This window comes from Macrobrachium nipponense, chromosome 3, assembly GCF_015104395.2.
Source record: "Macrobrachium nipponense isolate FS-2020 chromosome 3, ASM1510439v2, whole genome shotgun sequence".
Taxonomy (NCBI): domain Eukaryota; kingdom Metazoa; phylum Arthropoda; class Malacostraca; order Decapoda; family Palaemonidae; genus Macrobrachium; species Macrobrachium nipponense.
The window spans coordinates 55076180-55100930 of record NC_087202.1 but is presented as its reverse complement, the minus strand read 5'-3'; the positions used below and the strand labels follow the sequence as shown (position 1 = coordinate 55100930).

The 24751-nt window shown below is 35.6% G+C and overlaps 1 protein-coding gene across 2 annotated transcripts in view; it reads right to left on the bottom strand.

Annotated features, from left to right (window-relative positions):
- Positions 1–24696, bottom strand: part of LOC135221790 (neuronal growth regulator 1-like) — a 141689-nt gene extending 116993 nt beyond the window's left edge. For both annotated transcript variants that reach the window (XM_064259643.1, XM_064259644.1), the window contains exon 1: positions 24049–24696. The gene's annotated coding sequence lies outside the window, so the exon portion shown is untranslated. The remainder of the gene's footprint in view (positions 1–24048) is intronic.
- Positions 24697–24751: the final 55 nt, after the last annotated feature.

The following is a 24751-nucleotide window of genomic DNA, read 5'->3' as shown; positions in this document are numbered from 1 at the left end:
TTATCATCTTTTCCCCAAGGCTGATATTTAATAATTACTGGCTGATGTACACAGTCTGGATAAGGAAGGTAATGTTTTATCATTATTACGATTAATTTTATTTCGTATGAGAAGTTAAAAATGTTATGTGGTAGCCTTATTAGAGTCCGAAGGCTTCCAAATGCTGCAATTTGGAAGTCTTCACACTCTACGGCTATCATACACCATTTTTAACTTCTAATCATACAAAATATCAACTTCGTTAAAAAAAAGCCATTACCTTCCTTGGCCAGTTATTAACAAATATCAGCCCTGATAATAATAATAATAATAATAATAATAATAATAATAATAATAATAATAATAATACATTGCCACATTCGTCTCTTACCGTCTAATCCACACGTGTTGATATAAAGAAACTCTGAGTTGGCAGGTAGGATCCGAACCCATAAATAACAGGTTAGGAAGACGTGGCCGCAGTGAATAATATGACAAGGTTGCATGACATTGAAATTTGTTGAAAGTTTGGATTTTTGCCTACCATATCATTAAAACTGCTCTAGGTCTACGGCTGTTATAATTGCAACCAAAATACGTGAAAGGAAAAGTATCAATACAATCTAAACCAAAGTACCGACATAAAAATTTGAAAAAATGACGAACAAAGGGCCTATGATGTAGCACTCTCAAGGCGAAATAATGGTACAATGAAGAGACGGTTGTTTCATTTCATAGTTAATTTTAAAAAGCTAGCAAACTAAACGTTAATTGCTACAATAATACATTGTAAAATTATATGTATTTGTTAAAAAGACAGACGTATTAATATAAGTAAGAATAAAAAGCAAATTATACGTTGTAAAGAGATTTTTGTCGAACCAGGATGTAGCACAAGCCTTGCCGAAAAATCTATTTGATAGACAAAAAGATTCGTCATAATGTCAAGGTAAATACGACTAAATGAAATTTAAATTCAGATTAACTGATTTGCCAGAATTTTGTTTTCAACAAAGGCACAAGTATCATATATATATATATATATATAATATATATATATATATATATATATATATATATATATATATATATATATATATATATATATATATATATATATATATACATATATATATATATATATATATGATATATATATATATATATATATATATATATATATATATATATATATATATATATATATATATATATATATAATATATATATATGCGCACACGCACACACACACACACACACATCTATATATATATATATATATATATATATATATATATATATATATACTATATATATATATATGTACATATATATATATATATATATACATATATATATATATCTATATATATATAGTAGAGGAGAGAGAGAGAGAGAGAGGAAGAGGAGCGAGAGAGAGAGAGAGAGAGAGAGAGAGAGAGAGAGATAATATATATAAAATCTATATGAATTTAATTTACGAAAAGGTAAAAGCGTGATGATTGTACGAACAAATTTACAGCCACGAAGGAAAAGTGAAACAATGAGATGCCCAGTATTTTCGTCTTATTACCAAGACATGGGGACTTTGTTCATATATAATATATATATATAGATATATATATATATATATATATATATATATATATATATATTATTATTATATATATACTATATATATATTGTATGTGTATGTAGCTGAGGAACGTCAATGAAGATCACAAAAGATCTAGACAATCTAAGCACTCACTGAGCATATCCTCGTGGTCCACAAAAAGAAACTGATGTCACATATCCAGGAAGACCAAGGGTAAGTATAAAAAACCACTTAGCCGCTTTGCTCTTCGGGGTAAAAAGCAAATCGTCTGTCATTATTTGTTTGGCCACTGCCACAGCAGAGAGGCTAAGTGATCCACGGGACTATGTACAAAATCCCTGAAGAGCCTCAAAAGCTCTCAACTGGGTCAAAATCGTTCTCTCACTTGTTATTGCATGGAAGTGAAATTGTCAACAACGGTAACGCGGTGTAAATAAAATTAATCAAGTGATCCCAGAAAAATCTTGAACGCACAAAATGAAGAATCAATAAAAGCTTTGCTCCATCAGGAAAACGTAATTTAATCCAAGTACGAATCACGAATTTCCCATTAAAAGCAATGAGGGTTCAAGGTGGCGCTTGGCTTCCTGAGGCGAATTTTCCACAGCAAGCAAAAGAAGAATCATGTGGCTCCATCCGTTGGCGTCCTGGGGAATTATCGCCCGTAAAAGTGGCTCAAGTTATGTGAAAGGGGGTTCGTGGATACCATTTGTTCAATTTCCTACCGAGCTCAATTTACATGAAAAAAATTATATCACAATACAGTTGTGCAAAATTGTCTCTCCCACTCTCTTTCGAGGTGGTGGTGGGTCGCAGGGCCAGAAGAATGCACTTCGATCGGGGTCTGGATAAAGATATAAATCTTCAATAAAGAGGGAAACAGTGTCGTTCGAGTACCGCCACTGAAGAGAGTTTGTTTATTTTACGGCCGGCCTGACGGGCTTGGGGCGGCAATACTGACAGCCACAGAAGATACAGGTGGTGACATTGGCGTCCTGAGGAATTAACCACCCAAAAATCGTATTTTCGACTGTCTGATATGAAAAACCCAATACTTTTCGTTAAACATCATACATGACATATCTGAGAGAGAGAGAGAGAGAGAGAGAGAGAGAGAGAGAGAGAGAGAGAGAGAGAGAGAGAGTGCTTAATAAATCTCAGTGTTCATTTAGCTCATTGGGTAGCTACATACATAGGAAAAAATATATGACAATATACTGACATCTTTTCAAAACTCCTCTTCTCTCTCTCTCTCTCTCTCTCTCTCTCTCTCTCGCTCTTCTCTCTCTCTCTCTCTCTCTCTCTCTTTGTGTGTGCGTGTGTGTGTGTGTGTGTGGTGGAGGTGGTGGGGCCGGGATGTGGGTAGCGCAGGATAGAAGAAGAGCCATGAAACTTCCATGCACTTGGCTCGGGGTCTGGATAAAGAGAACAATCTTTACTAAAGAGAGGCCAAGTGTTTTTTGAAAACAGCCAATGAAGGGGGATTTTTTTTTTTTTTTTTTTTTTTTTTTTAATGGAGGGCCTGACGGGCTGGAAGCGGCATCATGGGGAATGGCAGGGGAAAGTAACAGATTAAATTTAAATCAGTGAAATGCTTAGTGAACCCCTCGGCGGCCGAAATAAAAAAAAAAAAAAAAAGTTTGTTCGTCCTCTGGGGTTAAACATGAAAAGGCATACAAGTACTCAAGTCAAACGAGTTTACTCTGCTGGGAACGACGATTTTAGGCTGGCACATAATCACCCATTTTCTTCCGATCATAAATAGGATAAAAAAAAAAAAATCTTATTTAAACATTCAACTGAAATTCGAGAATAACACATTCACGTTTTCTAAAATCATATTTAACAGAAAAGTTAATTAGAGATGGAGTAAAATGCTATCAACAAAGAACAGGGATTTGTTGTTCAATTGCTTCTACCTCCTTTTGTAGGTAGACCCACATCGACCCTCGTACCCAGTGTTGCCAATTGGTATGTGTTTACCCTCCAAACTGGGTATAAGACTTACACAAACCGGGGAAATAAGTGAAATTAGCGTATCTATTTGTAGTACATATATATATAAGAGCAATTTTATCATTATTGCATTACTATGACAACTAGAATTCATGGAATCAGTTTGTAAATGCATCGGCGTATGTGTGAAGCTCCCCTAAATTGGCAACTCTGCAGTCGTGCCAACAAGGCAAATGAAAGAGAGGCTCGGTGGGGAGCGAGAACAGCCTCTCTTGATTCCACGCTGCAAGAAGAACGTGATGTTGGACAACACTTCGTCACTTGAACTGAACTCTGGCGCCTGTTGAAATAACTCTTATCCTTTTTTCTACCAAAGTGCTCTTACTCATTAATTGCTGGAGTCAATTTTATTTGTCTGTCTATTTACATTTTAAGAGAATGTTAGATATCACGTCTCGTTACATTTGAAATATCTTGCGTTTATTATTGCGAAGGTGGAGATATATGGTTAATCTTAATCTTCATAAACTCTTTATATAGCCACATTTCTCTGAAATGGGTTTCTCTCACTCTGTACCTAGTTCATATCTTCTTCTTTTCAAACAGAACTCAACAAGGAAGACCCTGCATTCTCTCTGCAAAATGACCATTCTTTTCCCCCTGAACAGTAGGCCCAAGCTTGCATGCCACGAAATATCAACGGTCTTCATGAGTAATATTTCGCATTCCCGATGTAAAGCTTAGCTACAAACGTCCTCTCATTATCCGAAGAAAGGACGAACGATCTTACCAGCTGATACGAAAAAGGAGTCCTCATAATTCCAAGTGACATATTTAAATTAATAGGGCATTTAGAACTTCGACTGAACAGTGTTCTTTATGAGAAAATCTAAACACTCAGCATAAAGGTAGCCTTGCATATTCTCATATATCATATACATATATATATATATATATATATATATATATATATATATAATATATATATATATATATATATATATATATATATATATATATATATTCTATTATGCACCCACGCACGCACACACACACACACACACACACACCACACACACACCACACACACATATATATATATATATATATATATATATATATATATATATATATATATATATATATATGTTTGTATACATATATATGTATATATCTATATATGTCTGTGTGTGAATAAAAACATTTGAAATATTTATACTTATACACACAAACGGATATATATATACACAATTACATACATACATTACATATAATATTATATATATATCTATAATCAAATCTAATTATCTATATATATAATGCGCTAGGAGTGTCACCACTCCTCATCCCTCGTATTCCATTTTAGCAGAACACATATATAAGGCCAAGCCAACAAACATAGCAAAAAAAAAAAAATCCCACAAATAGCAAAAAAAAAAAAAAAAAAAAAACAGCCTTAACGCTGCTCCTTTTCTAATTAAACTTGACAATTGGTGTGTCAAAGTCTTTGTACTTTCCCTTGCTGAACCTCTACTAAAACGCCAGCGTTGTGCTTCACCCACCTTTTATGACTTAACTCTTCTATTCCAGGCAAGACTGGTATCCAGGCCGTGACTCGTGAAACCCCTGAGGGCGGGCTAACGGACTGGCACACAACGGATAGTTTGCACAAATACGCCTGGGGCGGCAAACACCAGCAGAGAAGAGAGTCATATAAGGCCAGGTCGGGGGTCAACGAGCAGCAGACCGGCGACTGACCCAGTACTCGCTGACTCACAACTGCAGCTCGAACTATTTCACATAACTAGGGATCTCGAAGCGAGTGCATTGTTCAGAAGGAAAAGCCTTGGCTTTGCACAATGGGCAAACCCTTTTTACCTGTTCTACCAAGTTCAAACGTGACAAAAGCTGTTTTTGTCATGCAAATGCAATTCTAGCAAATCAGTGGGACAGGTTGAACCTAAGGAGCGTGGCGACCTACGACTACAACTCACAGATCTCCAACCCGACGTAAGTGCCCTTGTTGAAGCCCTTCGGGTGTATCCCTCGTATTAATGCTTACAACTTCAAAAAAAGGCATGTTTTATACAGACTGATAAACAGTGTTTTTATTACTGTTTATTTACTTTTAGGAATATTATTACTACTAATACTAACAACACCAACAACAACAACGACAATTCCTTCATCAAGTTTCTTTCAGTATAAAATTTTATTTTAATCATAATGTTAGGGATTCGTTGAGCTCAAGAGTTTGGGAACCCTTGATTTAAGATTTCCACTTCAAATGTACGATGATTATTTATCCACTCTTTTCGATAAAAATAAAACAAAAGGTCTGGAAATTTTGCCTTCACCCTATTCCATAACTACAATCTTTCCAACATGCCCTAGTCGTCATGGGTTATATAAAGAAACTGACGACGCATAAACACGAAGTTTATGCAAAGTTAAAAACGTTTTAACCTCCTCGCTTACTGGGAACGTAAGCACATCAGCCGCGCCATCTGTTGGGCCGATGCCAAACTATCGACACATAGCACTCACGCCATAATGCTGGAATTGACGATCTTTCAGTACACCTCCTGGCAAGAAGACTTTACAAGTATAAAGAAAAAAAATACCAGTCTCAACATGGAAGGCTCCACTTGTGTATGCAAGAAGCGAAAACGGAGATCGAAGTAAATCCAGGACACATGAGACGCAGATTTTCATAACATAACCCCTTTCTCATGCGTAAAATAATATTCCTCTGGTTAAACTGGAGTTGCAACCGTAGTGCAAACAAGAAAGCTCAAGGTGGCTCCATCTATGAGTTTTAAGAAGAATTGTATCTTAAGAAAGTATGCTATAAACCGTGTAAATAAAAAGCAATATCCCAAAATTTTCATACAACAAAAATGTTGATTTACCAATTTCAATTACTTTTCGTTTCACAGGTTCTAATAGTTTCTCAGTTTTGGCAACGTAATATTGTTCTCATTTACATAATGTCGTTACTTACTTTCTAAGTTTTATCCATTTCGACAGTACTGTTATACGGTTTTCAATCAATGCTTTTGCAAAAATTAAAAGAAATCATATATATTACAAGGAATAATGATCTATAAAAAGCCATTCATAAAAAGAAATAAATGGTAGAAAATCCATAATTTCAGCATCTTTTTAGTATCACGCGATTAATAAATGAATTTCCACTTCATTTCGCACTGTTATCGTTTAGTTTCCAACGAGAAAACCAATAAAACGGTTTATATACAGAAACGGATGACGCATAAACACGAAGTTTATGGTAAGTTATAAACAGGTTAACTCCTAGTTTACTGGAACGAGAGGCACATCAACCGTGACATCTGCTGGGCCAACGCCTTACTATCGACACGGGCTCTCGCGCGATAATGCTTCAATTTACGATCTTCTGTGGACTCCCTGACTAGAAAACGTTGCGACCACAAGGAAAAATGACCAATCTGAACACGGAAGGTTTCACTTGTGCATGCGATTCTGTCGAAATATTCTTCAGATATAGACGGAAATTAAAGATGGGATCGAATTAATCCACAGAATGCAAGAGGCTGACTTCATAACAAAAGTTCTTTCGCGCACATAAAGTAATCATATGTCTCCGATTAAACTTGATGGGTAGCCATAGTGCAAACAAGAAAGTCCAAATGGGCGCCATCTACGACTGTAAAAGGGAACTATCTTCTAAAAAAATCTCTTCTTGAACCTGTGGAAGTGAAAATCGTCAATACCTCAAAATGTTCATAAAAAAATGTTGATGCGTCAGCTTTGATTAATTTGAGTTTCATCATCTGATTATTCATCAGTTTTTGACGCTACTGCAATGTTCTCAAACACATAACGTCTTACGGAACTTACTTTCCATAAACCAAACGTCTTACCCACTTACTTTCTGAGTTTTATTCATTTCGACAATAGCCTATTGTTCTGCAGTATGGGATAATTGCTTTTATGAAAATTAAAGAAAACAATATTCATAAAAGGACCACTGATCCAAAACAAGCCCTTTCTACACCAAATGGCAACAAATCCTTAATACCTTAGTATTTATAAAATCTTGCAGTTTCTAAATGAATTTTTTTTCTTTGTCAGGTGCATTTATATTTTTTATGAGAAGACCTATAAAATGGTTTATATACAGAAACGGATTACACATAACACGGAGTTTCTGTTAAGTTAAAAACAGCTTGACTTCGTGCTTACTAGATCGAGAGGCACAACACCCGCGCCATCTGTTGGGCCGACTCCAAACTACCGACAAAGGGCGCTCGCACGATAATGCTTCAATTTACGATCTTCTGTGCTCTCTTTTATGAAACGTTACAAACATGAGAAAAAAATTGCCATCCTGGACACGGAAGACTTCACTTTTGTGTGCAATTCTGTCAAAACATTTCTGGTAATGACGAAAATTAAAGAGGAGATCGAACGAATGCAGAGCATGCAAGAAGCAGACTTCATAATGAGAGTTATTTCACACGCGTAAACTAATATGCTTCTGATTAAAACAGAGGAGTAATCCTAATGCAAACAAGAATGTTCAAGGTGGCGCCATCCACAAGTGTTAGAAATCTTCCTCTAAAAAACTAGACCTGTAAAGTGAAAACTGTTCAGTGCTTAAAATTGTTAATATAACAAAAACCCTCTTTTTATCATCATCTAACCACATCTTATAATTTGTCCCTATGGAATTTATTCTCATACAAATACCGTCCTTTCATATTTACTTTCTAAGTTTTATTCATTTCGAAGGGAAAGCAATGCGTTTTGGGATCATCCCTTAAACAAAAATGAAAGGTAAACATACTTATTAAAAGAAATACTGTTGTAAAACAAGTCATTTCTAAAACGAAATAAATTGCAGTTAACCCATAATGCTTTAATCATTATTTCTGGAATCGAATTAGTCAAAATAAATTTTCCTTTTCTCACTAATACATTAATTTTTCTAACGGGAAAATAAATAAAGGAAGAGAGAGAGAGAGAGAGAGAGAGAGAGAGAGAGAGAGAGAGAGAGAGAGAGAGAGAGAGAGAGGAATGATGCTCGTGTGAAGGGTCACAGCGGGAAACGAGAATGAAAGATCTCCCCTCTTTCCCTAAAGAAAAATGAATCAATAAAGAGCGTATGCCGAGGAATTCCCCATGTCTCCCATTTTTCTTTATGGAGATGGGGGTTTAGGAGAGGGTCTTTGAAACCTCCGGAGGATTTTGAGGGGTTTGAGGGGGGGAAAAAGAACAATCTTCAATAAAGACAGACTTGGACCAAGGGGTCTTTGAAGGCTAACGACCAGAATGGTCTGCGTGATTTACAGAGGAGCTTCCGGGGTGGAGACGGTGCTAGAAATGACAGCAGACATAAGGAAGGAAATCCTGTCCTATCAATTGCTGTCTACATCCTTTTCCAGCACACAAACTCAAAGCGTTTCATAGGTCTCTCTCTCTCTCTCTCTCTCTCTCTCTCTCTCTCTCTCTCTCTCCAACGCGAGCACGTAACTTTCTACTGGGAAAATATAACGTTAGCAGTTCATGTCCCAGGCGGGAATTCTGTAACTACCAAATTTACAATGGAAGTGAAATAGTGACATATCATGTGGAACCCATAATTTTCGATTATTATAATGATCACATTCTAGCCGAGTGGTTACAGGCATATCAGACTGAGTGGTCGGTCAGTCTTCCACTGACGTGATAACTTTGTTCGGACGTGCTTAGAAGGTGAAAAGAAAGAGCAAATGAAGAAATAACACCCTCATAAATAGTTTTAACTTTTTGGTATGAAATTTTAAAAAAATACGAAAACGAATTTATGATCAAACATTCCAAACAGCTAAATAAAGGAAAAACAAAGCGAAATGACTGAACATAAATAACAAGATTCAAAATCATATAACGAAACCACTTGGCTAATTGACTTGGCTCTCACATGGCTACAAGAAGGATGTCTTCATTAAAGGTAAGGTTTATACTTTATTTTATTTTAAAATATACAACTCGTTAAAGTAAAATGGAGGTATAAGAAGGCTTCCAAACATTAAAAGTCAAAGCTATATTAATTGAAACGGTACCGAAAATAGCAACGATGCAAACTACCTATTAAATATTGCAGCAACACCCAAACCGTCGCAGGAGAAAATGTCGAACAAATGGCCTTCGAAGAAACTAAACGAAAAGAAAATTATTTTTCTATTAGTGTGTGTGTGTGTGTGTGTGTGTGTGTGTGTGTCTGTGTGTGTGTGAGAGAGAGAGAGAGAGAGAGAGAGAGAGAGAGAGAGAGAGAGTTGCCTACAACTAAAAAAGGAAAAAGGAAGAACTCTAACCAAAATATGAACTGTTGAACTAAAGCGACAATGATAAAAGTGGAAATATATAATCGCCATTCTATGGAAAATAAGTCATTATTCCCTCAACATTTCCAAAAGCAAAAAAGAAGCAAGGAGGTATCTAAGACGTTCAGCAAGCAAACTCAACACTAAAATGACACTTGAAATGAGACTTTCTGTTTTTTTCTTCTTCGTAGTTCTAAAATTGTCAGCACTGAAATCATTTCAACATTTATTAGATGTTAAAAAATCATAAGTACTGAAATTCACTTCGACATTTCATTATAAATCTCGAAAACTGAGAAAATATAAAGATCAATTCAGGCATAGCTAAATAAAGAATCGAGCATCCTGCAAAGGGCATTTGAACGCAATACATCGAGCAAAAACATACGAAACTGTGCAGAATTCTTTTTAATATATTCATTGTGCAATAGAACTGTAACTCAATATGAAAAACATACTGAAGCAAGGCCAAACAATACAATTTTAAGAGCGGAAAGATTACTTTACTATAAAATAAAAGGCGACCTTTGTGTTCCATAAGTATCTTCATCTATTAACAAGCTACGAAGAGTTTGGGATGTTATGTGCTCCTGGCCTTTTGCAGTATTATGATTTTACAGTAGGTTACTTATGTCTCATCGTCAAGATCTGGACCCTTTCCCTTCTCGCCACATCTTGGCCTAGGTACAAGATCGGTTAAAGACCGTTTAACCTTCCCGCCCAGGCGAATACGAGGCACGGTGCCCCCAGGTGTTTGATCCCGACTATCGATACGAGGCACTCGCAAGATAGAGCACGAACAGCTACCTTTATTGGAGCATGACAAGGAATCAGAAAGTTTTAAGAAACTTACAGCAACCAAAGTCGTTTCTTAGTACCTCGGAAAGGAAATGTCGTGGCTTGTGTGTTTGTATTTGCAGTCGAGTTAATAAGTTCGTGGGGTCGAAAGACGATGAGACGGGGACATCCAAGTAATCCATGAGACATAAACTCCAGATCTCATGAAATAAGCTCCTTCCCAAGCATGAAAGACGAAAGAATTCAACAGCGAGTTGGGAATTTACTTCGTGAACGCGAAGTGTTCTTGGTAGCACCCTCCTATTGACCCTGTAGGGATCTACAGCCAGATATTCAATTACGGGTTATGCCTGAAAATCTATTCATTAGTCACGATAGCCATATTATTCATATACCTCTCATGTTTAAACAATAGTATTATTAGTTCTGAATGTTTGTGCCTCATATTTGTTTAAGATTTGTTCTCTCATAAAGATACTTTGTTTAGTAATAATGATTTGCATTATTTTGCGATCCTGTGGTAGGGGTGTAAGAATACTACCACCGTAGGTCCTGCATGTCGCAAAAGGCGATTAAAAGGACAGCTGCTGCCTTGCAGTCTTACTTTTTAGTAAAAGGCTAGAACCACTGCAAATAACTGTGGTTTATGACAGCAAGGGTATGCGGTCGTAAAAACCCCCTATGCCAAACAATAAACCATGCCTGATGATTCCTTTGGCAGAAAGCAATGGAGAAGGCGCATCAGGCAACCGACCCCTTAATGTAGGGATAACGGTGGGAAAGAAGATTTGTATGATTTCGACAAATTACCACATCCCATTCAAAATCGACCGATCGAGAGAGAGAGAGAGAGAGAGAGAGAGAGAGAGAGAGAGAGAGAGAGAGAGAGAGAGAGCTATCACAGACCTCAACTAAGTCCCTGCGGTCATCTGACATAGACGCCTAAATGTTATATGTAATATATATACAATATGTAATATATATACAATATATAAACTACTGCCTGAAATTCAATATTGCCTTATACCTGAAAATCCTTTCATTATTCACGATGGCCATATCTCTCATATCCTTCTCCTGTTTTAAAAGTGGTACAATCAGTTCTGTGTTCTTGCACATCATTTTTGTAAGAGATTTGTTCTCACTAAAAATGTTCTTTTTCCTAAATATTGATTTGCCCATTATTCACAAATTACCGTATGTATCCCACATCCTATTCATAAACAATCCTCACTAAGACAGAGAGAGAGAGAGAGAGACGGACGTAATGAATTTGTTGCTCAATTGGCTCTTCATCCGCGCTGGGTTGAGCTAAAAGGCCCTTAGGCCTTCCAGACAATTGAGAGACTGACGGTAGTGGGGAGCGAAGACAGCCGTCTCTCAATTCTACTCTCCAGAAAGGAAACGAATGTAGCTACCTCAGACCTCGACGGGGTTACTTTGGTGTTCTGAGATAAAATCGAGACGCATAAAGTTTATTCATTATTTTGTTTCTTTATCATGTAGTCACTATTTTCGTTGTGATCTTCACTTAATAGTATGCACTATAAATGATCCTATTTTTACCATAATTAGGACACAAATATATTGCTAAAAGAAATGTATATGAGATAGAAATTGTGGTGATTTGTGTGCATATAATAGCAGTAGCTAAGACTTGGACCGTAACTGATCCCCTTCATCTGCCGAGAGCAACCAGATTCGCTTAACAGTAGCACCAGCATGCAGTTAATGTACCTCGCTGTCGAACTTCTCAGTACCAGAGGTCCTTTATTCCTCATACCATTGGACTATGGAACAGCCCCCCTGAGGATGTCTGTCGTACAGCTGGAACTCGGATGTTCAAGCGAAAATACAATGCATTACTACCCTAATAATACTACTCTTTACTAAATAATAATATCTTCATTACTGGGAAAAAATTATTACCTTGCTTGTTTTTTGGCCAAATCGCTATACGCCTCTCACATTCCATTTGTAAATTATCAACAGAGAGAGAGAGAGAGAGAGAGAGAGAGAGAGAGAGAGAGAGAGAGAGAGAGAGTTTGTTACTCATTCGACCCAGCAATCGTGCTGACGGGTTTATGGAGGTCGAAAAACGATAACACCATGTGATCCACAAAGTTCATGACGTAAAAACTGCAATCTCATAACAGGAGAGAAAAAACACTTCAACCGCGAGTCGAGAATGGAGAATTTACCACCTTGCAAACGCGAGAGGTTTACTGTGGCGCCATCTATTGGCGCTCGAGGGAACTACTGTGACCTTGCACCTACTGATTCAGTCAATATCCACGACAGCCGTGTCTCTGTTATCATTCTCTTCCTTTAATAGCGTCATAATGAGGTTTGAGTTTTGGCACTGCATATTTGTATGTGTTACTGTCACAATTATTTTATTTTGCTCATATTTACCACCATGTGAACACGAGCTGTTCCAGGTGTCGTCATCTATTGGCGCTAGAGGGAAATACTGTCTGAAATTCAATATTGCCCTGCATCTAAAAATTCCTTAATTATTCACGAGTCACGACAGCCAAGTTGCTGATATCGAAATTACGAGAGAGAGAGAGAGAGAGAGAGAGAGAGAGAGAGAGAGAGAGAGAGAGATCCAAGATCACTGCATAAAAACTACAAATCTTATAAGAAAGTCTCCTTCCCAAGCATGAGAGACAGATAACTTATCTGCGAGGAGTGAGTCGAGAACTGACCATCATGGAAGAGAGAATTTGTTCAAGGTGGCGCCATCTATTGGCGCTCGAGGGAACTACTGCCTGAAATTGAATTCTGCCTTACACCTGAAATCTTTTAAAATTAACGACAGCCATGTTTCAAATCTTCCATCTCTTGTTTAATTAGGCATTATTTAGTTCTGAACGCATATCTCAATAGGAATTGTTCTCACATCCAAATACTTTGTTTATTAGGTCATATGTTATTTTCACTACTGAAATATTAATTATAATTTTCCCATTTCTCGACAGATCGCCAATGGCTTCTTACATCCCATTCATAAAGTATCGACAATGAGAGAGAGAGAGAGAAAGAGAGAGAGAGAGAGAGAGACAGAGAGAAAATAATTTGTTATTTATTTGGCCCATCAATCACGTTAATGAGTTTAAGGAGGTCGGTAGACCCAAGAACATGACCCTAAATCTGCGAACCTCACATCAAAGTCTAAATCCCAAGCACGAGAGAGACAGAAAACTTAGTCGCGAGTTGTTCCTGGTAGCGCCATCTATTGGCACTCGCAGGAACTACTTCCTGAAATTCAATACCGCCCCATATTTGACAATTCTTTCATTACTTACGATAGCTGCATCTCTCACATCCTTCTCCCGTCGTAATTCTGGCTTAATAATTGTCAATGCTTTATGAGATCTGTTCTCGCATAACATACTTTGTTTAGCATTTATCACTAAAAAATAAATTCCAGGCTTTCGACAAACCACCATAATGCTACACACGTCCCATTCATAAAAGAGAGAGCGAGAGAGAGAGAGAATTTGTTACTTAGCCCTACAACCTGCGTAGTGCTACAGGGCCCCAAGGCCTTCCTGACAGTGAAAGAGATTGACAGTGCTGGGGCGTGAAGACAGCTCTCTCTCTCTCTCTCTCTCTCTCTCTCTCTCTCTCTCTCTCAGTTCTAACCGACAGGAAGGAAATGAATGTAGCTAGTACGGACCTTGACAAGATTTCTACTACCTTCAGAGATGTAACGAGACAATCATTTTTTCTTATTAGACCATATACAGTTGTCGTTTCCGAAATGAACCTCAGTTAACCGCATGCGACATAAACCGCCCTATTTTTATCTTAATTGAGAACACAAATATAAATCTAAAGACAAAAAATAAATAAACAAATGAGATAGTATGCAAGAAACCATTAAAAGAAAAATTACCCAGCTTCATCTAAGAAAAAAAATGACCGAGTTAGAATAAAATTCAAGTGAAAACATAGTTAAATATGAAATATAAACTGAATCCCTCTGCTGTTCGTAAAATATAAAATGCAGACTGAAAAGAAGCAACTGAAAAAAATGAGTCTTTGAAACTTGCAAATGAAAACATGCATATAGTTTTAAATAAACTGTGAAAAAAATACTGCGATAAAGAAAGGAGTGAAAGTAAATGGCGGATAAATGAAATGGAGTTAATTGTGTTTTTCAATTAAAACTCGTAAAAATGACACTCCCAAAAACAAATGAAAAATAATGTGAATAGGACAGAAAAAATTAGTCATCAATAACTGATATTAATGAAGAAATGGTCAAAGGCAAACTTTACCTGAAGCGTAAAAATGACACTTCCAAAAACAAATGAAAAATAATGTGAATAGGACAGAAAAAATTAGTCATCAATAACTGATATTAATGAAGAAATGGTCAAAGGCAAACTTTACCTGAAGCGACACAAGGAATGAGTAAGGAATTGAGTCCTGAATTATTCTTCGTCAAAGATCAACACAATGATTAGCTGTAAACAGAAAAAAGTCACGAAAAGATAATGCCGGCAATAAAAGATTATGTAGGTAATAAATTTAAATTACAACATCATCAAAGGAACTTTTAAGCGTAATTTCACTTTGCGTTATGCTGAACCGAAGACGAGCAACAGATGTATAATGATACGCTAATACTCAAATGTAACTGTCCTTAGCGCAGTTTCTGTGAAAGCCATTGAACTTCCATTAACCGAACTCATTGCCTCACAACAAGGAACAACACAAACATTTATGTATTCATGTTGGCAAATATTAAGTGTTAAAACAAGCTAAAGTACCGATCAAGGTAAAATTATACAAGTCAGGCTTATTAACAAAAACTCCCACCATGCACAATGAACAATGAATTCTAGATACAAATAACTACGTACTTGGGAAAGTTATGTGGCTCAAGGTGACGCCATCTATTGTCGAACTGAGGAATTACTACACGATATTCCAGATACATACTATTTTTCGCCATGCTTTTCTTGTTGCATTTATGACGTTATGTTTGAATACTAAACCTTCAACTATTTACGGAATTTGGACTCATCTAAAAAAAATAATGCCGTGTGTTACGTGACGTGCATTTTAATTTCATGAAAATGAAACGTTCACCTCTTGTTCCTACTAAATTAACATTGACTTTCAAAATCAGACCAATCTTAATGATTACATGGTTAATGAACGATAATTTTTTCGACATATTAAATAAAAAAAAATTTTATTATACACAGTTCTATGGAAAAACAATTACTAATATAACATTAAAACCAACGCATACAGAATCTTTTAGTCATTCTTTCTAAACATTTGCTTTTCAATCTGTTTCCTCCGCTATTCATAAAAGGAGAAACAGATATAGAAAGACGGAGAGAGAGAGAGAGAGAGAGAGAGAGAGAGAGAGAGAGAGAGAGAGAGGAGGAACGGCATAATGCTCCACTAGAGGGTCACAATGGAGAGCGAGAATAAAAGATCTCCCCTTTCTCCTTGCCGAAAAAGCAATAATAAAAAAGAGCATGCAGGAATTCCCGATCCTCACTTTTTTTTTTCCTGTAGAGCGTTGGGAATCAGGGGAGGCGCTTTAAAACCTCCGGACGAATTTGTGGATTTTCAAGTTAGGAGAGCAATCTTCGATAAAGAGAGACGAAGCATTTTTGGTCTATTTTTATTAAAAAGAAAAAAACAAAGAACAATGGTCACGCGAAAAGAAACAAGAGACGGAAGTGACCAAAAATTCCTCACCTGATTAAGTGTGTCTGCACAGTCATTTACAACAGTGATAAGTAAATTAATGGGTAAGTCACGATTTGAAATCTACACCTTAAGATTTCAATCAATTGACAAAGAACAGTACAATACAGTAACAAACAGACAGCCTAGAAGCAACCAAAGCGTTATCAGTAGTATGAAAAATGTTATCGATAAAACTAGGCTTCGAAGGCAAATTGGCCACCACGCATTTTAACAGACCTGGGGATAGCTTGATCCTCTTTCTATGTAAGCCTATGAAATCCTAGGAGTACAAGACAAGGGAAAAAGACTAACGGTGACAGGGAAAGGATCGCCCCTTCATCTCCCTCCCCTCCCTTTCTCTCTCTCTCTCTGCAACTACAGGAGAAACTGACGTTGCCCATCACTGCCCTTCGAGCGTCAAATTTATAACGAGGGGGAGACGTGTTACGGAATTGCCATACGATGATCGCTATCAGGGTGAGAAGTTAAACCAACAAATAATAAAAGGGCCTTTCAATCTCCATCATTACGAAAACCGTATACATAAAAGAGTAAAAACTAAGTAAGGAGGCTATAATCTAATATGCCTTTATAATGAAAAAAAAAAAAAAAAAAAACAGAAAACAGACATTAAATTGGAAAAGTGAAAAGTAAATGTATTACGAGAAACTGAACGAAATCACACCAATATTAAAAGAAAGAAAGAAATGAATCCGGGCGTCCTACGAGATAAAAGGCTTTTAATTCGCGTTTAATTTCTAAACCGAAATCTGCGAGAGACGAAAATATCGTAAAACGAATGTGGCAAAATATGATTTGAACGACATGATGCAATCGTCAGAGATCTAAAGTAGGAACGATTTGAGAAGAAAAAGAGGGTAATAATGCTGGAAATGAAACTGAGACCCACTAGAGCGGAAGCAAATGAAGCTCTAATTGCTAGTAATGAAATTCAGAACGAGAAAGAGATATCAAACAATGCCTTTCAAGTTACTAATAAGAAAAATCAGCAACGATGAACGACGTCACACTTCTACTGTCAATGCTGTGCCGGATTCATTACCTAAGGTTGATTAGAATTTTATGCACAGGACAAAAAGTTAGCAGCTGCTGAAGACTAAAACACAATGAAATTATCACCGAATGCTCTATCTAAAACCCAGACTCTTCAAGTTCCAAAAATACACCCGTGCGACAAATAGATAATGACAGTCTACAGAATACGAGATGCTGAGATCAATGATTGAAACGTTTATCTAAAACCCACTCACAACAGTATGAGTGTGCTACGTAAAATTCTTAGTTAATATTTCTAAGAATCGATGCTATGTAACACACCTTTAATCAATTATATGCCACGTATAATGGTATAAAATACAAGCACATCATATAATCTCTGTAAATATATATAATAAACATGACAAATCAAAAAACCCTAAATCCAATAATAACCAAAAGCCGATTCCAAGGCAAGAAATACGATCAAATGAAAGGTAGGAAATATAACCAATGGCACCTACAAACCGAGTATTAAAAACTGAGAGAACGTCTGACATTTACAAATGAAGTAAAAAAAAAAAACACCCGGTCAGACACTAGTGTTAATATAAATTCATTCTTTTAGCAAAAAATGTCAAATGAAAATCAGCATAAAACGAAAAGCCCGTTAAGAAAAGCAAAACATTTTTGTCTTATTCAGAAATACCTGAATTCTCAGCTACTCGTATTTTATATTCGTGATGGAAATTATTGTTCTGCACCAATTCTGGAATTAAATTGCAGAAAAATCTACTCAAACAAGTGTTATATTAATCTCAGTGAAAATATGGATATATACCACCGCATACATGGAAAATATGAGTAAGGCTAAAAATCTACATTTATAAAACTCGATGTTCTCTTGAAGTTCGGCCTGCTTGTTCATGCCTTCAATCCTCTACAGACTACACCAGTGATTTTCAACCTTTACATGCCGCGACCCCTTATAAGCAGCTCAATATGACCGATGACCCCCTTTAAAATTTTGGATTCCATAATATTCATATGTGATGCCCTACTACAAAAATAACACTGCAATCCAATACATTTGCTACTTGGATTAAAATGATATTATTACAAATATTTCTGTTAAATTACAAACTGTTTTGGCCTGATGATCTTGTGTTGCTTCGCGTAACGGCGGTTGAAAAAAGTTAAAACATACCCTCGCTCATAAGCGATCTTGCAATCCCCAGAAAAAAAAACTGTCGGCCCTTCTGGGGGGTCGCGACCCCCAGGGTGAAAACCTCTGGTCTACACCGACGGGTTTTTATGAGTCGATAACACTTTTCTCTCTTTTCTTAACGTATTTCTAGTATTGAAACAGGTTAATGGAAAAACACTGGGAAATGCTTGAAAGATCCAGTGCCGATAACAAAGAAATAATTCCGCCATCTCCATGAAATGCAATACACGCAACACTGATGAAGCGAATTTGCTTCAGTAAAAGGGACAAGAGTTCATGATGGCGCCATCTATTGGCGCGTTGAGGAACTACCGAGAGAGCTCCTCAACAGACAGCCTCCGCAAATTAAATACTGCTCGCACCGGGTGCGTATATGTATGCATGTATATATATGTATATATATATATATATATATATATATATATATATATATATATATATATATATGTGTGTGTGTGTGTGTGTGTGTGTGTTTATATATATATATATATATATATATATATATATATATATGAACAACTAAAATACTATTTTACAATCTACGTACAATTAACTAACCCCAAAAATATATATTTTGTAAAGTAATGAATCTGAAATACATAATTCATAACAACGCAATAAATACAACCAATGAGACAATAACATCTGAATGGATATTCACAGATCTAATTATAGCGTTCTCCTTGCTTGAATAGCCTAATCAGAAATGACAAAGACGATTGTATTTCACATATAAGCTGAAAATGCTTATAAACTTATCTTACTATTTCTTTTTCTCTCCGTGATAACTACACTGAAGATAGTTCCTTTTTATCAAGATGTAATCAATTTGTCGTATTTTTTTCCCTTCAGTAAGGAAACCGATCTTTACCGGTTAAAATAACACTTTGGCAGAATTCACAAACACACACACACACAAATATATATATAGACATAGTCAACTAAGAAATTATATATAGATATATTATATATTATACAGGTATATATACGGTGTTATATACATACATACATAAAACATACCATATATATATATACATATATATATATATATATACATATATATATCTATATATATATTCCAATATAATAATATCTATATGCAAATCGAAGAGGACTTATAGCTGATAAGAAGTTCGTCGTCTCACGGGATCGAACGGCCGAACACTATTATAGAGTCGGCATCAACTTATACCTCTCTTGATGGCCCGAATGAGCTAAGGCGTCACTGAACATCGTGAGTTCTAGTGTTCGGCAGTTCGATCCCGTGAGACGACGAACTTCTTACCAACTGAAATTCTCCTTCGCTTTACATAGTACATATATATATGTTATTTCTGAGGTAGAGTGAATTGAATATTAAACGACATTTGTAGCTAATGCTTGTATATAAAACCTTTCGCGAAATATTACAACTTTGCAACGTCTTGGGCAAACAAATATGTCCCCAGATAAGGTTGTTAGTGTATATTGCATTTTCGATACCTGTTGCAGCACAGCCGCTTAATTCCCTTACTTAATGAGAATCATTTCGAATATTTAAACTTAGGTTTGTAAACTAATCGATGCTTGTAACCTTCACACTTCGAATCACAATGATTTAGCGTCTCTGAGGAAAAATACGTTTTATCGTTTTGTCTACATTCCAAGAATTCCTGACGACTGGTTATTTGAGGAATACGATTGAGTCACGGTATTATAAAAGCGGTGCGGAACAATTACGGAAAACATTATCAGCCTCACAAGAATATAACTTGGCTTCACAAAAACATACGCGATGATACTTGTGATAATCATTATTTTCTTATATATTATTTTTGCTTTATTATCTGTCACTTAAGTTATTTCATACCATACGCAGTTGTAATGAAAGTAAAAAGGTAAGATGATTATGCATCAACATGTTAACATTAAACTGGTTGTGTAGTATCTGCATCATTGGCTATCAGTTAATTTAATATGTAGATACAGAAGAAACATCAATGTTCAATATACGTACTCGGGCACCGAATGTGGCATGTAGATATCAATCAACTTTTCGGTAAAAAGACAACATTATTAACGTAATCAAGGATCTTAGTTTTTCTGACACTTATATAATATGCAGGGACGGTCACGTATGACAAAGAACATCACCATCGTCCGAGTGCTCTTCCACGCAAACTAAACTTTCCTCCTGGCTGGAGACTCCAGACAGCATCCCGCGGAGAGAGACACTCACAGCCATCTAGTGGGGCTTTGACGGAACAGCGCTGACGCCAGCTCAAGCGTTTGCAGATCCTATTGTCACTACTCTTCATACTGACTTCAGACTGCCACGTACGTAACATACATAAGTCCTTCGAAAGAGTTTTAAAACAGTAAACGTCTGCTCTACATGCTACTTACATAGCCACAACAACAGTTTAGGCATGGTTCGTTTAATACCTTTTGCCATTATCAACATCACTAGTGAAATTATAATAAATATATATATATATATATTTATATATATATATATATATACTATATTAGATATATATATTATATATATATAATATATATATATATATATCTAAATATATATATTGCCAAGCCGGATTTTGATTTAGCAACCAAATCTCGAATTAATGAATTAAAGAACTTAACGTTGTAAAAACATTACATCTACATCCATACATACGTGCATACATAAGAAAACTAGACGCCACCGCTGCTAAAGGCAGAAGGGTTTTACAAGGGATAAACATACATAAAAAATTGAAGTGTTAAAGGTGGACGGAGACATTCGCAGGTCGACGACAATTAAGACGAACACACTAAAGTAACACAGGAATAGTACACCGATATTCAGCTACCGTGGAATGCAACTCATAAATTAATGTACATAATCAATACAACAGGCCATAATCAAAAGTAAATACCCGGACGGGAAAATGACGAACTGTTTTATTGTGAGCAAATAGAGGTTATCATTGTATATATGTGTACCTCACATACTCTGCCGAGAATTCTATAATCAATACGGCTTCATACGTTTTAATTGCTTCACTGTTTGCTTATTTGATTTCGCTTCTTCGGTAAGTCAGGACATGTCATGTGACTCGATATATGACACGATTTTGCTGTCAATTGGGTAAAGCAATAAGACACACGACTCGGAGAAATGTTCGGGGGCAGAGAAGCCGTTAGGAAATAATGATTTAGAAATGGCTGAGGTTATTTAGCCTACAGAAGGGTTATTTGGTAATGGATTCTAATCCTTCTTGTTGGAATATTACGATCAACCGAAAGTGAACTAAATAAAGAACATTTCTATCACATTGTTTCTTTCTCCATCAGTAATAAAGTGGCATTCCGCCGGCATAAATTATTATACCTCATTTGAAACAAAGTTTAAATTACACAGTAATGTGTATTTCGCATATTGTACTGCTTGCGAATCTCTTGAGCAGCCACTAATGTTACTCAGTGCACGTTCATAATTTCTGACAGTTTTTTCACAATTGCAATGTCAAACACTGGCCATGGATACTTAAAATTTCTGTTATTCCTTCCAAAACATTTATTCATACTTTTCTAATTTAATATCTTCCTAAGCTCTCAGAATTTAGAAAAAAAATTCTTGTTCCTAAGAACTCGCAATTTTGGGAAACGCATTTCCTATTAATCATCTCCATCTTTCTAATAACATACATTTGCTTAAAACGCAATTCCAATACAAAAAGGCTTCTTAAATATTTATTTCAGTTTCTAATTACAGGTTAAAGATTTAGTGAATTCTTCATAAAAAGAAATGTCAGTTTTTAGAAGTTTGAGAAAGCCTTGGATAACAAGAGATGAATTTACAACTATATTTTTGCTCTTTTCAGATTTGATAAATTGATTTAATAGTTATATGGCTTAAATATATGGCATAAACTTAAACGAATTTTTTCTACTAAATTTAAGCTTATACCAACAGCTATTTATACATCAAAATTTTCGCATTTTCGGAATCTTTATGAATTGTTTCAAAAACATTTTCAGTATCGAAAAACATCCTGCTTGCAAAAATTAACTATTTCCGAAGAAAGGAAATACTTACAATTAATATAGTTGTAATAGCGAGGTGCTTTCTAAATATCTTTGATGTCTATATCTATACTTCTTACAAAGTATTCACCCGAAAACATGAACAAAAAATCTTAATCAATCTCGTGTTTCTTCGGCAAAAAGTAATTCATTATTTCTTTAATTTCTAACCACATTGTATATATATATATATATATATATAATATATATATATATATATATATATATATATGTGTGTGTGTGTGTGTGTGTGTGTATGTGCGTGTGCATACATACTATATGTATGTATGTATGTGTATATATATCATATATATATACGTACATACATATATATGCATACACACACACATACACACACACACACACACAACACACACACATATATATATATATATATATATTATTATATAATATATATATATAGATATATATATATATATATATATTATCTCTATATATATATAATAATCTATATATTATATATATAATATTATTAGATGCAGTAAGCCTGGTGGGGAATGAAATTTCTTTAATTTTAAATAACATCAATTTTTTAACTCCGTAAATTACAGTGTCTACAATTCAGATCCATTTATAACATATAATATCCAAATTACTAAATTACCTTAAAAGTGATCTGGCGTGATTAGTGGTCTTCGAATTCCCGAACGATTCTTTGAATACCACTAACCGTCAATGAGATTTCCTTCCGTTTCCCTTTTGTTTTATAAATGAATGAGGTCGAACGCGATCGCCACTGCCTATCTCATTCACGCACGGACCACACGTAACAATTATTAGCCCTGTCATACACGCTGCTGAGTTAAGAGTTAATGGTGTGAGCACGCACCCACGACACTACAGCAGTAGCGTGAACCGTAAGACTACGCTAGTATTTCTCGTCAATCTTTTATCAATATTTTTTTAGTATAATATATTACTGACCAGGTTTTTTATATTTTTTTTTAAATATCTTTTTAATCATGCGAATGTAAAGCTGTTTAAGATTTGTTTTTTATGCTTTGTTTTATTAATCAGAATTTGATTTAGGGTTAAAGAAAACTTCAAAAATAATACAACACACTACGTACAGAAAATACGTAAAACTCACAGAAAAACTTTACTGGACCGATTATAAAGCAATTTGATTTTTCATAGAATTGCAGCAATTTCCTGACACGTTCTCTTCAAATGAATAAATTTATATAAGGTCCCAAAAAAATATAACTACTAATATATTCTGTTATTAAAATAAATATAACATGCATTTCTAACGTCGTCATAATAAGAAAAAATTAAATTCATTCATATACACCATGGCATAGGAATTTGGGTTCAAAGTGACAGAATAAGAATAATTAAAAACTTACGTCAATCTTCAAGTCTGGAGAGAGACGAAATGGAGTTTCCTTAAATAGCTCTTTTGAGGAAATAGTCGACTAGGGACCTCTCCGATTCGTACTCACTCTACCTCATCATCACACCGAGCGCCAAAAACCAAAGGAAAACTCAACAAGAAACTGTCAATGCCGCTTTTGTTACCTTTGTTTATTGTCGTTTCAATGAGACGCCAGGCAATGTGGAATAGCACAGGTGCCTTCCTCTTTTTCTTTGCTTTTCTTTTCAACTTAAAGTTTTCCTTAAATGGGCGAACTTTTTGATGAACGGTTTATTACTAAATCCCACATAAATTAAATGTATTATATTTACTGAGGGCAAATCGTATACGGACTGATTTATTTCCTCTCTGACCGCCGACTTCTTTCTGTCAAAATGTAGCAAACCCTACTTTATACTACTAAGTGTCAAGGCTGACTTGAAAGGAGTTTGGCATTCGATATTTTTCCTTTTGATATCAATCCGTCTCATGCACGATCATCATTAGAAATGAGATTCAAAGATTCAGTAGAATTTCCGAACATAGGGGCTGTCTTGACCACCTAAGCCTTACACATTCCACAGAGCTCCGCAACGCACCTTCTTCGACAACACCACGAACACTACTTCCCTCTGACACAAGTTCATTTAGCAAACTGAGCCTACACGGTACGCCTGGCAGGGCTGCATGCCCTT